Here is a 17,347-nt window from a genome sequence, read left to right as displayed (position 1 = left end):
CCCAGCCTGCCATTGCATCCAGGCTGATGATCCCTCCTGTGGCTCCCTCCAAATGCATCTCAGCACTCCACCATTTTGTTAAGGCACGTTGCTGCGGTTCCTGTCGGTTCCAATAAAGAACTGTAAGTTGTTTTTGTTCAACCTCTGCCTCCGTCTGGTCCCTGCTACTTTGGCTGCCATCATCACAGGCACCCTGTCCACTACACAGAGACTTATACTCTAGACACCAAAGGGTTGCCCCAGGGAGATCCGCTATAGCAGCCTCTCCCTCATCATTTCTTGCCAACACCACCTTGCTGGAGACCTGCCAGGCTGTAGGACAGCCCTCCGGTTCCCCATACCAAGCACCGTGACACAAGCGTACCTAGGCCGCAACCGCCAGCCACTCAGGTACTGCGGGTCCAGGCTGTCTCCAGGCCCCAAGAAAAGGCTAGGCCCCGGTGGGGGATGTTGCAAGTGGCGTCACGAACAGGATCATTACTTATTCTGGCACTAGAGACTGTACTTTATTGAAAAACTACTGTGCTGCCTAACCCTGCTACCATTCGGGTATAGGCCCAAGTGATTTTGTGCTATATTTCACATTGACTTTATTACTGCTGCCAAGCGCTGTCAAGCATCACTCCAGCAATCAGGGGGTTAATCCCTGCCAACGGACTCTGTTAGCTCAACTACAGTTGGTGCAGAGCGGTTGAAGCATTTACCTCACAAGGCTGTGGTGCAGCAAGTATTTCCAGCCCGCCAAATCCTCACTGGCGGGAACTCCAGAGTCGTCACTAGGCTCCGCCCCCTGCGCGAGTGGCGCGAAGCACCGTGGAGGAGGAGCTGGAGCGTGTGCGGCCGGCAACGAAGAGGGTTAATCGGCCATCTTGGATTTCGGCGCAGGCCGCGCCTGAAGCCTGCCAGCAGTGTGCGCCTCATCCGGAGTTCCGGCGCACGTGTCCTGCGACTGGAGGAAAACACCGCTGAGCATAACCGAGCCCCTGCTACCTGCCGGACATCGGGAACGTAGTCCTTCATGCACCGGAGCTGTCCTGTCACCGCGGCTGATCCTGAGTGAGTACCGCTGGGGAAGTTAAAGGGGGGTAGAGATTGTTTCCGACGCTAGGTTATTGGCTCACCTCCCAGGGAATAGTGACTTTGTCTTAAAGTGCCCACGTCCCATTCTAGCCATCGCCCATAGCAACGGACATTGTGTAACCCTACAGACTTCCCTCAGCTAGGCCAGTCATGTCCGCCCAGGACGAAGATACGGGACTGGAACAAGTCCCGTCCCCTGGTCCCTCCTCAGGGTACCGGAGCATGTTAAGTCCTCCAGAGAGTCCCTTCAGCCCTGCTACTGCTAGTGGCCCTGTGACCCCCACCATTATGCCTCTGACTATGCCATACTATCCGGGGGCCCCCTGGTTACCCCACTGCGAAGGAGAATCACACACTCTCCCTGAATTCAGGGACAAGTTGTTAGCCACCTTCGCCCTGTACCCGTTCACAGAGGAACAGAAAGTGGGCATTCTAACCGGGCAGTTGAAAGGACCCGCTCTCAGGGAAGTCAAGTCTTGGCCCAGAGAACAGTGTCAGAATGTGGTCCAAATTCTTGATAGGCTGCGCAACACCCTTGACAAGTGTACTGCCTCAGAGTTGAAGCAGCAATTTTTCGGGAAAAGACAGGAGCCCCAAGAGTCCCTCCGAGACTTTGCCCTCTCCCTACAAGAGACATGGAAGGCCATAACCAGTCTTGATCCCAAAGACGCTGAAACCTCTGATCAAACCCTGAGGGAACAATTCATTAATGGACTTGTTGATAGAAATCAAAGGTGTCAACTAAAGATCATCTCTTCTCAACATGCCCAGGCCTCCTTTCTTGAGTTTAAGGAAATTGCCATTGACATATTAGGGGACCGACCGCCTACTGGACCGCAGAAAGAGCCTGAATCCGTGGAAATGGAGGAATCTGCTCTAGCTTGCCATCCAACGCAGTCGACATCACCTACTCCTGCGGCTACGGAAGTTGCTGGCTTAGCAGGACAGGTCTCTAATCTGGCGGACACCCTGCATAAAATTCTCGATCGGTTGACCCAGTTGGAAGTGACTGTCTCCGCTATGAGGAAGAAACCTTCAGAGAACTCTGTACGGTCAACTACCCCTCGTGACTCCCCGGCCAAACAGCGCCCAAGAGAAGCGAAGTCGTTAAGCACCTGGAGTCAGAAGGAACCCCGCCAGCGGTGCAGCTACTGCCATAAATATGGGCATGAAGAAGATGGATGTCGTCAGTTAAACGACAAACACTTGGAGCTAAGGGACGACCTCCAAGGGAAGGACCTGTAAGTCCCCGAGATGCCAACTGGATGCCCAGGTTCGTGGGGACTCGCCCCATGGTTCATGTAACCATCAACGGAGTTACCCTACAGGCCTTAATTGATACCGGCTCTCAAGTGACCACCCTCCGGAGTGCTGCCTTCGAGAAATGCCGAGGAGGAGCATCCTTAGTCCAGCCTCCCAAGGCTTACTTGAACATTATTGCTACGAACGGAAAACCCGTACCCATCCGTGGCTACTGGGAGCCCACGCTAACCATTGGAGACACTGAGTTAACCAGACAGGGCGTAGTGGTGACACGAGTGCCCGAAAACAGTAACTTCTCCCTGGTACTGGGTACCAATGTCCTCCGCAACTGCTACCCTGAAGTGCTGAAGGCTCTCCACGACTCCTTGCCAACAGTGCCCAACGGTTCCCGGAAGGTAATTCAGGAGACTATGCAGGTTCTAGCGGCGCAACAGAAGTTTGCTGGCCTAATGGTGAAATCTGCAGAGCCCGGATCAAGGATCCCCAACCTGTCCGCCTTCAACCTGGGACTGAGACGTTAGTATGGTGTCGAGCCTGCATGGGCGTCCAAGGTCAAGACTACCAGGCGATAGTAGAACCTCTACCAGCTGATGAAGACCTGCCCATTCTAGCCGCCAGGAGCCTAGTCACTGTATCCCGAGGACAAGTACCCATTCGACTACTAAATGTGGGAGACTCCCCAGTGGATCTGAGAAAGTACCAAGCCGTAGCCACTCTCTTCAGCGTCCATCCTGAAGACTTGGTGGAAACCTCTCTGTCTGCCTCCCAACAGTTGGAACTGAAGCAAAGTGCTGAAGGTGAGCCTGCCGAGCAATCCTGGTGGCTTGAGCTCAATATTGGAGACAAAGATTTTACTCCTGCAGACCAAGTACAAGGTGTCCTGGATGTCGTTATGAAGCACCACCAGGCCTTCAGCAAACACCCACTGGATTTTGGGCAGACTACCCTGATCCAACATACCATCCCTACTGGCTCTCATCCCCCTATCAAGGAGCGATACCGGCCCATACCTCCAGCCCGCTACCAAGAGGTGAAAAAGCTGGTACAAGAGATGAAGACAGCCAACGTTATCCGGGAGAGTCACAGCCCATGGGCTGCCCCGCTGGTCCTTGTGAAGAAGAAGGATGGAACCCTTCGATTCTGTGTTGACTATAGGAAGATCAACAATATCACCCACAAGGACGCCTATCCTCTGCCTCGAATCGAGGAATCCCTCGCAGCCCTAGGGTCGGCTGCCTACTTCTCTACCCTGGACCTGACCAGTGGCTACTGGCAAGTGGCCATGGCGCCGGAAGACAGAGAGAAGATGGCTTTCACCACCCCAATGGGCCTGTTCGAGTTCAACAACATGCCGTTCGGGCTATGCAACGCCCCAGGCACATTTCAACGGCTGATGGAGAGATGTTTGGGTCATCGCAACTTCGAGACCGTCCTGCTATATTTGGACGACATCATCATCTACTCCAAGACTTATGAAGACCACCTCCACCATCTGGCTGAAGTCTTCCAAATCCTGACCCAACATGGGTTGTAGGTCAAGCCATCCAAGTGCCACCTGCTACAACCTAGCGTCAAGTACCTGGGACATGTGGTGAGCGCTCATGGAATTGAGCCAGATCCAGAGAAGATTGCAGCTGTCCACGACTGGCCTACCCCATCAACCATACGGGACATCAAAAGCTTCCTGGGATTTGCCAGTTATTACAGGCGTTTCATCCCGAAGTTTGCCCAGCTGGCGGCTCCCCTGCAAGAACTTCTAAGGGGCCTGCCAAAAGAGAGCCAACGTTCCCGAGTATCCATTGAGTGGACAGCCGAACGAGAAGCTGCCTTCCAGATGCTCAAGCAACGGTTGACTGAGCCTACAGTGTTGGGATATCCAGACTACAGTCTGCCTTTCACCCTATACACTGATGCCAGCAAGCAAGGCCTAGGGGCTGTACTATCCCAGCTCCAAAACGGAACTGAAAGGGTCATAGCCTACGCCAGCCGTTCCCTCCGAGAACCGGAGCAAAACGACCAGAACTACAGTTCCTTCAAGTTGGAGTTTCTGGCGTTAGTCTGGGCTGTGACCGAAAAGTTCAAGGACTACCTGGCTGCATCCTTCTTCACTGTCTTCACAGACAATAATCCCTTGGCGCATCTGAACACCGCTCGTCTTGGAGCACTGGAACAACGGTGGGCCTCTAGACTTGCCAACTTCAACTTTACCATCAAGTACCGGGCTGGTAAGACCAATGACAACGCCGACGCTCTGTCCCGTCTCCCTGACCAGTGGGAGGGACCCTCCACGGATGCTCAGTGGGAAGATGTCGAGATGCCAGCGTTCTATGCCCGGTTTGTGCGTCAAGATGCCCAGAGAGTTTACTCCTTACCGTCAGAGGCAGCGCCAGCTACTCCTCAAGAAGAGTCAGAGCCCCCTGCGGAAAAGGACCTCTGGATAAGTCTTCAGGCTGATAGCCGCACCATAGGAGAAGTAATGGACTATCTCTCTAGTGGGCGAGTGCCTGAAAGAATCCGCCGCAGAAGAGCTGATGGAGAACTGTCTCAATTGTGGCGCCATAGAAAGACTCTGAACATGCATCAGGGTCTGTTAAAGAGAAGAACTCTGGACCCTATCACTTATGACCGGCTGTACCAGATTGTGATTCCCAGGAGGGACGCCAAGATAGTACTGGATATGTACCATGACCAGTCTGGACACTTTGGTGCTCAGAAGACTGAAGCCACCCTCCGAAGGCGCTTCTACTGGGTCAACATGAAGCCCGACATCGAAGCCTGGTGTCGGGAATGCCCAGCCTGCACCATCGCTCGAGGAGAGCGACACAATCAAAGGGCCCCTCTACATCCCATTGTGAGCCAACGGCCCTTAGAGATTCTGGCATTGGATCATGTGAAGTTGGAGCCCAGCAGATCCGGTCACAGTTATACTCTCACGATCATCGACCACTATACCAAATTTGTGGTTGCAGTACCTGTCAGAGACCTATCTGCAAGGACCACCGCAACGGCCCTGTGGAAGAGCTTCATCCTCCCCTATGGCTGTCCGGACCAGATCCTTACGGACCAAGGAACAGCATTTGAGTCCCAAGTCTTCCAAGAGCTGTGCACTCTATATGGCTGTAAAAAGCTGAGGACCACAGCCTATCATCCCCAAGGCAACGGGCTTTGTGAAAAGATGAATCAGACTCTAATCAACATGCTGAGGACTCTGACCCCTGCAAAAAGGGCTGACTGGCCAAAACTGTTGCCCGAATTAGTGTACCTGTACAACAATACCACTCATTGCTCCACAGGATACACCCCGTATTATCTGATTTTCGGGAGACACGGCCATCTCCCTGCTGATATGACCTGGGACATGGAGTCCCCTGATTCCCAGTCTTTACTCCCCCAGACTGACTGGGTTCACGAACACCAGAGGCGCCTGGTGGATGCCAGAGAAGTTGTGGATCTGCGGTTGGAAGAGGCCCGAGAGAAACAAAAAAGAGACTTCGATCGTAATGCCTGTGCTGAGCCTCTTGCCCCAGGAGATCGAGTGTGGCTGCGCAACAACCATCCCTCCAGTAAGCTAGATGGGCGTTGGGAGCGTGAGCCATACCTAGTTAGGGACAGTCTCTCCCCTGAAGTCTACGAGATTTCAAGAGGAGACCGTCCACTACTCCGGGTACATAGGAACCGGCTGAAGAGATGTCTTCGTCCTTTTGCCCCTATGTCCACACCTCTCACCTTGACCCCCAACTTACAGACCTCCTTGTGTTCACCTACCCCCAGTTTCTTAGAACTTGTGACTGTTTCTTAGAACTGTTTTGTTGTTTCCACTCCAGTAAGAGGTACCCCAGAGAGACCATCATCCCCACCGCAGTCTCCAATACTGCTGCCTGTGGAGGATGATCCGGCTCCAGTGTCTGCAACCCCTGAAGCATCAGAGGCAGCTGAGACTCCGACTCCAGCGCCTGACTCAGAGGAGGACGATGAGGAGGTTGTTATCTTCTCCAGGCCGGAACTTCGGAGGTCTCAAAGGGAGACAAAAGGTAAAGCTCCTGCGTACCTGCAGGAGTACCAACTGGTGTCACACAGAAGGAGGAGGCAGGTACGCTTTTCTGACACCGAAGTACTTACCACCGAAGAAGATACTGAGTAACCCCTGATGGGCTGAAAGCCTTACCAGGTACTCTGCTTATTGTACATATTGTAAATATTATTACTGCTATCCACAAGAGCCAGAGACTTTCCTGGGACTCTCACCCCTATTTATTTATTTCAGTCAAGAGACATACCTTGAACTGCCCACTGTCATGTGCTATGATAGCACCCCTACAAAGGACTCTGTCCCTCTACACATAGAGGAGACCCTTTGCATCTTTATTGCACTTTTCCCACTTCAAGGGCTGTACCCAGAAGATGGACTTTGCTATTAAAGACCTTCTGTGAGACTTTTGCCAACCTCAAGGAAAAGTTTCTACTTTATTTATTTTTATATTGCACTTAATGCCTTCCTTTTAGGTACGGACATTCTACATACACTCTTTATGCCTTTCCTTTTCAGGTAAAGAGACATTCTTTGCTGCTACCCTGAGTAGCCTAACTATCTGTAATGTTTGTAATGTTATAAGATGTGTACCCATTGGGCTCCTAAGCCAATGTGAGTTTACAAAATGTTTGCACACTGTCAATTTATGTCTGTAGTTTGCACTAACCTTTTATAGGCTTTTCAGATTGTAGTGTGGCTGTGTCGGACCGTCTAATCTGTAAACCTTGACCGCTATCTTATGCCTCAAACCAAAGCTTTGCAAGTGGGGGTAGTCCGTAAACTGCGGGTCCTTAGGGGACCGGGGGTGTTAAAGATATAGCACCTGGATGCCACTCACACAAGGGTAAGAATGTCAGTCGGCAGGTACTTGTACATTGTACAATGTTTTATTGTGTCGCATATGCCAATGTAATGCATATATACACTATATATTTGTCGCCAGGGAAGAAGTGTTTATATAACAAATATACAGGCCCCGGTGCAAGGAGTGGATTACAGTACATGACACCACACCTTTCCTACTGTACAGTTTGGTTTAATGGCGTCAGCAACCAACTGTCACACATGTCCTTGTCTTAGTCCGACACCAACCCAGATGCCTGTCTCCAGGACCATGGGCGGTTTGTCCCTACAGATCATGTAGCCTGCACTTCACAGAAGTGCCCCTATCTACCTCTGCGCCCCAATCAGTCTGTAGTTGAGCCGAGGGCGGCTCTTTTAATTGCCCCGGGGGTATGCAACACCCTCGCCGATGCAAGGCAGAGCTGTGTTTGCAAATACGTCCCACCATGTAGCTTGCAGCCTGTGTAGGGTCTGATTAGCCCCACAGCATGTCACTACATAACACTAGATAACACAGATGAGTATTGCAGTGGTAGATCCTGCCTGGCAAGGCAGGAGTTAATTGCTTTATGTGATGTAAAATGTGTCATCCAATCACATGTATTATCCTAATGTATTGTAAGCTGGGATGTAATTGGAGGAGTAACCACCACATGACCAAGAGCTGAGAAAAAGTGACGGTTGGAGATTTCCAACAGTCAGTTCAGCCAGAGAAGTGAGTCTGACAGGATTCAGTCAGAAAGACTAGCCAGTCAGACCAAGCAGTGAGACAGTAGAGTGTAGTGAATTAGTCAGTGAGAGGAAAGGGGTATCATCCTACCTTCCAGGGTGATACCTGAAGCAACCCAGCTAAAGCATCCTACTAGGACACAGCTATCTCCCAGCCTGCCATTGCATCCAGGCTGATGATCCCTCCTGTGGCTCCCTCCAAATGCATCTCAGCACTCCACCATTTTGTTAAGGCACGTTGCTGCGGTTCCTGTCGGTTCCAATAAAGAACTGTAAGTTGTTTTTGTTCAACCTCTGCCTCCGTCTGGTCCCTGCTACTTTGGCTGCCATCATCACAGGCACCCTGTCCACTACACAGAGACTTATACTCTAGACACCAAAGGGTTGCCCCAGGGAGATCCGCTATAGCAGCCTCTCCCTCATCATTTCTTGCCAACACCACCTTGCTGGAGACCTGCCAGGCTGTAGGACAGCCCTCCGGTTCCCCATACCAAGCACCGTGACACAAGCGTACTTAGGCCGCAACCGCCAGCCACTCAGGTACTGCGGGTCCAGGCTGTCTCCAGGCCCCAAGAAAAGGCTAGGCCCCGGTGGGGGATGTTGCAAGTACTTTTGTGGATAAATTTACATATATTACATCTTGCACCTCCGCAGCAATAGCTACCTTTGGTCTGCAGCCACGATTTAATGGGGGCACTGGACATGAATGTGTTAGGGGACAAAATATTACCCAGAGTTCTGGCTCTGGTGGAGACAAACGAGACACCTTCTGATAAAATATGTTTCAGAATAGAGTCGTGTTCTAAGATAGGTAAATGTTTTTTCAAAATCTTTGTGATGTCATAGAATTGAGTGCTGAATTCAGTGCTAAATGTAAGTCTGGGCTTATTTTGAGGTACTGTATTTTTGGGTAGTAGATAGGTTGATCTAGACTTAGCTATGTTTAAAGCTCTATAGCACAACTTTTTTTTTGGTGCTGGATCCCCGCCTTCTCTCCCTTTGCTTCATCTCCATTATCAACAATTGGATCTCTGGATCAGTGTTTGGGGAACATTCCGCGCACCCGGCCAGTGCACACTCCACAAGAAAACCGCAGCCTGCGATTGGTGAGTCGTTACCATAATATTTTTTTCGTTTTTCTTCTCTTATAACTACTATAATACTGCCCCCTATGTACAGGGATATAACTACTATAATACTTCTCATATGTACAGGGATATAACTACTATAATACTGCCCCCTATGTACAGGGATATAACTACTATAATACTTCTCATATGTACAAGAATATAACTACTCTAATACTGCTCCCTATGTACAAGAATATAACTACTATAATACTGCTCCCTATGTACAAGAATATAACTACTATAATACTGCCCCTATGTACAAGAATATAACTACTATAATACTGTATAATGTATAATAATAATTATATATATAATTATATATATAATATATAATAATAATGTAGAGGAATATAACTACTATTAGTACTACTATGTCATATAACACCGCCAGCCACTCAGCCCCCCCCAAGTATATAGCCAGCCAGCCCCCCAATATATAGCCAGCCAGTCCCCCCAGTATATAGCCACTAGTCCCCTGTATACAGCGAGCCAGTCCCCTGAAGAAAGCCACCCAGCCTCCCCCCCAGTATATAGCTAGCCAGTCCCCCCAATATATAGGCAGCAAGTCCCCCCAGTATATATCCAGCCAGTCCCCCCAGTATATAGCCATGCCCCTCTGTATACAGCCAGCCCCCCAATATATAGCCAGCGCCCCCAGTATACAGCCAGGCTGCCCCCCAGTGTGTAGCCGGCCAGTCCCCCAGTATACAGCCAGCCAGTACCCCAAGTATATAGCCAGACAGTCCCCCAAGTATATAGCCAGCCATTCCCCCAGTATTTAACCAGCCCCTAGTATAAAGCCAGCAAGTTCCCCAGTATACAGCCAGCCCATGACCCCCAGTATATAGCCAGCCAACCCCCCTAGTATATAGCCAGCCAGTCCTCCCAGTATATAGCCAAAAGCCCCCTGTATACAACGAGCCAGATCACTGTGGAAAGCCAGCCAGCCCCCCAAGTATATATCCAGCCAACCCCCCAGTATATAGCCAGCCAGTCCCCCCAGTATAAAGCCAGTAAGTCACCCAGTATATAGCCAGCCAGTTCCCCTAGTATATAGCCAGCCAATCCCCCAGTATATAGCCAGTCCCCCCAGTATATAGCAAGCCCCCCTGTATACAGCCAGCCCCCCAGTATATAGCCATCCCACCAGTATAAAGCCTGCCTGCACCCCAGTATATAGCCAGCCAGTCCCCCAGTATATAGCCAGACAGTCCCCCAAGTATATAGCCAGACAGTCCCCAAAGTATATAGCCACCAGCCCCCTGTATACAGCGAGCCAGTCCTCTGAAGAAAGCCACCCCCCCAGTATATAGCCAGACAACACCCCAGTATATAGCCAGCCAGTCCCCCCAGTATAAAGCAAGCTAATCACCCAGTATATAGTTAGCTAGTCCCCCAAGTATATAGCCAGCCAGCCCCCCAGTATATAACCAGCCCCCCCCCCGGATACAGCCAGCCAGTCCCCCCCAGTATATGGCCAGCCAATTCCCCAGTATACAGCCAGCCCATGCCTCCCCGTATATAGCCAGCCCCCCAGTATATAGCCAGCTAGTACCCTGTATATAGCCAGCCAGACCCCCCCAGTATATAGCCAGCCCCCTCTGTATACAGCCAGTCAGCCCCCCCAGTATATAGCCAGCCCCCCAGTATGCAGCCAGTCTGTCCCCCAGTATATAGCCAGCCAAGTACCCCAAGTACTATATACTATAACCACACAGCACACATACACAGATCTTTTGCATATAATATAACCACCTTGTACACCTATACAAGTCTGCTGTATATACTATAACCACATAGTACACCTATACAAGTCTGCTGCATATACTATAACCACATAGTACATCTATACAAGTTTGCTGCATATACTATAACCACATAGTACATCTATACAAGCTTGCTGCATATACTATAACCACATAGAACATCTATACAAGTCTTCTGCATATACTGTGACCACACAGCACACATATACAGCACTGCTGCATATACTATAGCCCCATAGTACACCTATACAAGTTTGCTGCATATACTATAGCCACATAGTACACCTATACAAGTCTGCTGCATATACTATAAGCACATAGTACACCTATACAAGCCTGCTTCATATACTGTGACCACACAGCACACATATACAGCTCTGCTGCATATACCATAGCCACATACTCCACATATACAAGTATAACCACATACAAGTCTGCTGTATATACTATAACCACATAGTACACCTATACAAGTCTGCTGCATATACTATAACCACATAGTACATCTATACAAGCTTGCTGCATATACTATAACCACATAGAACATCTATACAAGTCTTCTGCATATACTGTGACCACACAGCACACATATACAGCTCTGCTGCATATACTATAGCCCCATAGTACACCTATACAAGTTTGCTGCATATACTATAGCCACATAGTATCATAGTATCATAGTATATAAGGCTGGAAGGAGACGCAAGTCCATCAAGTCCAACCTTTAAGAATTAAATAAATGTTTTATCCCCGTAACCCGTGATATTTTTTCTCTCCAGAAAGGCATCCAGGCCTCTCTTGAACATGTACATAGAGTCCGCCATAACAACCTCCTGCGGCAGAGAGTTCCATAGTCTCACTGCTCTTACAGAACAAAGAACCTTTGTCTATGTTGATGGTAAAATCGCCTCTCCTCTAGGCGTAGAGGATGCCCCCTTGTCCTGGTCACAGGCCGAGGTATAAAGAGATCTTTGGAGAGATCCTTGTACTGTCCGTTCAGGTATTTGTACATTGTAATGAGGTCTCCCCTCAGTCGTCTTTTTTCTAAACTGAATAATCCCAAATTTTGTAATCTGTCAGTGTATTCTAGTTCCCCCATTCCCCTAATAATCCTGGTTGCTCTCCTCTGCACCCGTTCCAGCTCTACTATATCCTTTTTATACACTGGTGCCCAAAACTGTACACAATATTCCATGTGTGGTCTGACCAGGGATTTGTATAAGGGCAAAACTATGTCTTTATCATGAGAATCTATTCCTCTCTTGATACATCCCATTATTTTATTTGCTTTAGCAGCAGCCGCCTGGCTCTGGTCACTAAAATTAAGTTTACCATCCACCAATACCCCCAAGTCCTTTTCAGCTTCAGTTTTACTAAGTAATTGACCGTTTAGAACATAATTATACTTTTTGTTACCATGGTCCAAGTGCATAACTTTACATTTATCTACATTAAACCTCATCAACCATTTCTCTGCCCATCCCTCAAGCTTCCACAAATCCCTCTGCAATGCTAAACTATCGACCTCAGTATTTATTACTTTACACAGCTTAGTATCATCTGCAAATATTGAAACTTGACTGTGTAAACCCACTACAAGGTCATTAATAAAAATATTAAAAAGAAGTGGCCCCAATACTGACCCCTGTGGCACTCCACTGGTAACATAAACCCAATCTGAGAATGTGCCATTAATGACCACCCTCTGTTTTTTATCACTAAGCCAATTACTTACCCAAATACACAGATTTTCCCCTATTCCCAGCAGTCTCATTTTATATACCAACCTTTTATGTGGCACGGTGTCAAATGCCTTTGAAAAGTCCAGATATACAACATCCACAGCGTCCCCCAGATCCAGTCTGGAACTTACCTCAGATTAGTCTGACAGGACCGATCTCTCATAAACCCATGCTGACGCTGAGTTATAAGGTTGCGCACAGTGAGATACTCCAGGATAGCATCTCTAATAAACCCCTCAAATATTTTCCCCACCACAGCAGTTAGACTCACGGGTCTGTAGTTTCCAGGATCGCTATTTGATCCTTTTTTGTATATTGGTACCACATTTGCTATGCGCCATTCCTGTGGAACCTAACCAGTCCTCAGTGAATCTTCAAATATTAAAAATAAAGGTTTGTCTATCACCGTACATAATTCATGCAGAACCCGGGGGTGTATGCCATCTGGCCCCGGTGATTTATCTATCTTAGTGGTTGCGAGGCGGCGCCGTACCTCTTCCTGGGTTAAACTGTTGACATTATAAAAAGAATTTACATTATTCCTCATTGTGTCTTCCACCAGGGGATTTTCCTGGGTAAAGACAGTTGAGAAGGCGACATTCAGTAGATTGGCCCTTTCCTCATCTCCTTCCACCATGACCCCCATGTTATTTCTAAGGGGACCCACACTCTCTGTTTTTAGTTTCTTATCATTTATATACTTGAAAAATAATTTGGGATTATTTTTGCTCTCCCTGGCAATATTTCTCTCTATTTTTGCGGCCTTTATCTGCTTTTTACAGGATTTATTTTTCTCTCTATAATCCTGTAATGCCTCATCACTACCTTCACGTTTTAGCACCTTAAACGCTTTATCTTTCTCGCTTATTGCTTTCCTTACAAGACTAGTTAGCCACATCGGGTTTTTCTTGTTCCTTTTATGCTTTTTCCCATAAGGTATGTGTTTCTCACAGGACTTTTTCAGAATATATGAGAAAAAGTCCCATTTTTGGGGGGGGCTTTTGTCTTTGAGAACATTATCCCAGTCTATGCCTTTAAGGTCTTCCCTTAGTTGCTGAAAATTTGCCCTCCTGAAGTTTAGAGTGTTGGTTGCCCCTTCACTAACGCTCTTAGTAAAGCGTAATACAAAATCAATGATATTATGATCACTATTCCCCAGGTTCCCCCCAACCTGTAGTTTTTATACCCTATCAGGTCTGTTGGTTAGGATAAGGTCCAGCAGTGCCCCCCCTCTTGTTGGCTCCAGGACTAGTTGCGACAGGTAATTGTCTTTTGTTGTTGACAAGAACCTGCTGCCTTTGAACCTGCAGGTTTCTGCCCCCCAGTCGATATCTGGGTAATTGAAGTCCCCCATGATAAGTACTTCACCATGCTTTGAAGCCTCATCCATTTCACTTATCAGCATTTCCTCTGCTACCTCCATTATATTTGGAGCCTTATAGCAAACCCCTAATAATATTTTATTATTCTTTTTCCCTCCCCTTATCTCCACCCATAGGGACTCCACATTTGCGTTACTGATGTCATCTCGCAGGACGGGCTTGAGGCAAGAATTCACATATATACAAACCCCTCCACCTTTTTTATTTATACGATCCTTTCTAAAAAGACTATAACCATCTATAGTAACAGCCCAGTCATAGCTACTGTCCAGCCATGTCTCGCTGATACCCACTATATCATATTTCCGCTCCAACATCAAGAGTTCCAGTTCCTCCATTTTGTTTGTGAGGCTTCTGGCATTTGTGTACATACACTTTATATGGTTTTCCCTGTCCGTATTCCTTTTGTCCTTATTCCCCAATCTCATTCCAGCCCCCCTTCCTCCCCCATGGACTATGACTCTTCCCAGCTCTCTATGTACACTGTCTATTTGCCCTGCACAAGTGTAGTTGCCCTCCCCCCAGGTCTCTAGTTTAAACACTCCTCCAACCTTCTAGCCATTTTTTCCCCTAAAACAGCGGCCCCCTCCCCATTGAGGTGCAGCCCATCCCTACTGTAGAGCCTGTAGCCGACAGAAAAGTCAGCCCAGTTCTCCATGAACCCAAAACCCTCCTTCCTACACCAACTTTTGAGCCACTTATTTATCTCCTTTATCTCCCGCTGCCTTTCTGGTGTGGCACGTGGTACAGGCAGTATTTCGGAGAAAATTACCTTTGAGGTCCTTGCCCTGAGCTTATGGCCTAAATCTCTGAAATCATTTTTAAGGACCTTCCATCTACCTGTTACTTTGTCATTAGTGCCAATGTGGACCATGACCGCTGGTTCCTCACCAGCCCCTCCCAGTAATCCGTCAACCCGATCCGCAACATGCCGAACCCGAGCACCCGGCAAACAACACACTGTTCGGTATGCACGGTCTTTGTGACAGATTGCCCTGTCTGTTCCCCTAATAATCGAATCTCCCACTACCAGCACCTGTCTGACCTTGCCTGTGCTCCCATTACCCTTCTTACTGGAGCAGACAGTCCCCTGGTTGCTAGAGGCCACGTCTTTCTGCAGCATTGCTACCCCAGAGCTGATATCCCCCTCATCCACCAGCCTGGCAAACTTATTGGGGTGTACCAGATCAGGACTAGACTCCCTACAACTCTTCCCTCTACCCCGCCTTCTACATGTTACCCAACTAGCTGCCCCCTCACTCTGCACCTCCATACTTCCCTCCCCACACCCATCTTCCCCAGAGAGTTTGTGCTCCAGGAGCAGAAAACTTCGTTCCATATTATCAATTGCCCGCAGCCTTGAAACTTGCTCATTTAGATCCAGAATCTGGGCTTCCAGGTGAGCAATTTTCACACACCCCACACAGCAGTATTCCCCCTCGAACGGCTGTTCAAGGAAAGCATACATGGCACAGGATGTACACCGTGTAGCAATGCCACTTATGGAGTCCATTGTTCTAATGGGGATTACAATAGAAATATGCACAGAAAGAAGAATCTACAGTCAAAGTAACACAAAATACAGCAGTTACCTGCTAAAGCCCCTCAAACTTAAGTCCCTTAAACCTAAGTCACACTTAAGACACTGCACACACTGAGGATCAATGCACACTCGCCGCCAAGCTCGTCCACTCGCTTTTATGATGCTTTTTTTTAAAGGTTATCTACCTCAAAAATCTGCAGAGCTCACTGCAACAAGATCTGGCTGCAAAACCCAAGTACACCTATACAAGTCTGCTGCATATACTATAAGCACATAGTACACATATACAGCTCTGCTGCATATATTATAAATATGCAGCACACATATATAGCTGTGCTACATACACTATAACAACACATAACACATATACAGCCCTACTACATAAAGTATAACCACACATGTACAACCCTGCTGTATATACTATAACCCCATAGTACACATATACACTTCTGCTACATACGCTATAAGCATACACTACACATGTACAGCTCCGCTGCATATATATAACCCCATAGTACACATATACACTTCTGCTACATACGCTATAAGCACACACTACACATGTACAGCTCCGCTGCATATATATAACCCCATAGTACACATATACACTTCTGCTACATACGCTATAAGCACACACAGAGCTCATGTAGGTTTACACTTCATTACATGTTCACACCCTGTAGACAGTGTTCTGCACCTGTGTAACTACATGGACCTTTATCTCTTCCTCATGACATCATGACAGGTCCTTCTCTCTGGGCAGGTACATTATAAGTACGGCAGTATGGGGAGGACGAGGTCTCTGACACATCCCCTCCAGCAGTATGTACAGTATATGGTGTATACAACATGATGCCAGCCGCTCCCTACCGGACAGGAGAGGATACACATCTGGAGAGGTCCCTCCAAGCTCTGGGGGGATTATCCTGGGATTACTGAAGGTCTTCTATCCCCGGCCTGGAGGATCCTCTGCCCCTGGTCTGGTATGATGGCTGTGCTCACCAAATTTCACTATGCAGAACGCTACAACCATTGTGATGTTGTCAGCTGTGCCCATAGCAACCAACTGTGTCCATAGCAACCAATCAGAGCACAGGTTTAATGTATATTCATGCAACTGCTATAGAATATGAAAGCTGTTCTCTGATTGGTTGCCATTAGTAATATAGGCAATTTTACTAAAGACATCTTTGATCCATGATATACACATGATATAGATGCCATGGAGTCCATGATATACACATGCTATAGATACCATGGAGTCCATGATATACACATGCTATAGATACCATGGAGTCCATGATATACACATGATATAGATACCATGGAGTCCATGATATACACATGATATAGATACCATGGAGTCCATGATATACACATGATATAGATACCATGGAGTCCATCATATACAGATGATATTGATACCATGGAGTCCATGATGTACACATGATATAGATACCATGGAGTCCATGATATACACATGATATAGATACCATGGAGTCCATGATATACACATGCTATAGATACCATGGAGTCCATGATATACACATGATATAGATACCATGGAGTCCATGATATACACATGATATAGATGCCATTGAGTCCATGATATACACATGATATAGATACCATGGAGTCCATGATATACACATGATATATATATACCATGTAGTACATGATATACACATGATATATATATATACCATGTAGTACATGATATACACATGCTATAGATACCATGGAGTCCATGATATACACTGTGGCCTCAATTGTATAGTCAACTGTTACTTATAGGAGCCTATAAATGGTTTAGCTATACATAACATAACAAATATTCTG

The 17,347-nt window shown here is 47.6% G+C and overlaps 1 protein-coding gene across 1 annotated transcript in view; it reads right to left on the bottom strand.

The window, feature by feature from the left end:
* Window positions 1–16,494, bottom strand: part of ATP6V1H (ATPase H+ transporting V1 subunit H) — a 109,440-nt gene extending 92,946 nt beyond the window's left edge. The window contains exon 1 of the mRNA XM_072151916.1: window positions 16,379–16,494. The gene's annotated coding sequence lies outside the window, so the exon portion shown is untranslated. The remainder of the gene's footprint in view (window positions 1–16,378) is intronic.
* Between the last annotated feature and the right edge of the window lie 853 nt (window positions 16,495–17,347).

This window comes from Engystomops pustulosus, chromosome 5 (assembly GCF_040894005.1).
Source record: "Engystomops pustulosus chromosome 5, aEngPut4.maternal, whole genome shotgun sequence".
Lineage (NCBI taxonomy): Eukaryota > Metazoa > Chordata > Amphibia > Anura > Leptodactylidae > Engystomops > Engystomops pustulosus.
Note: the sequence above shows the minus strand (reverse complement) of the source record. Positions and strands in the feature narration are given on the sequence as shown.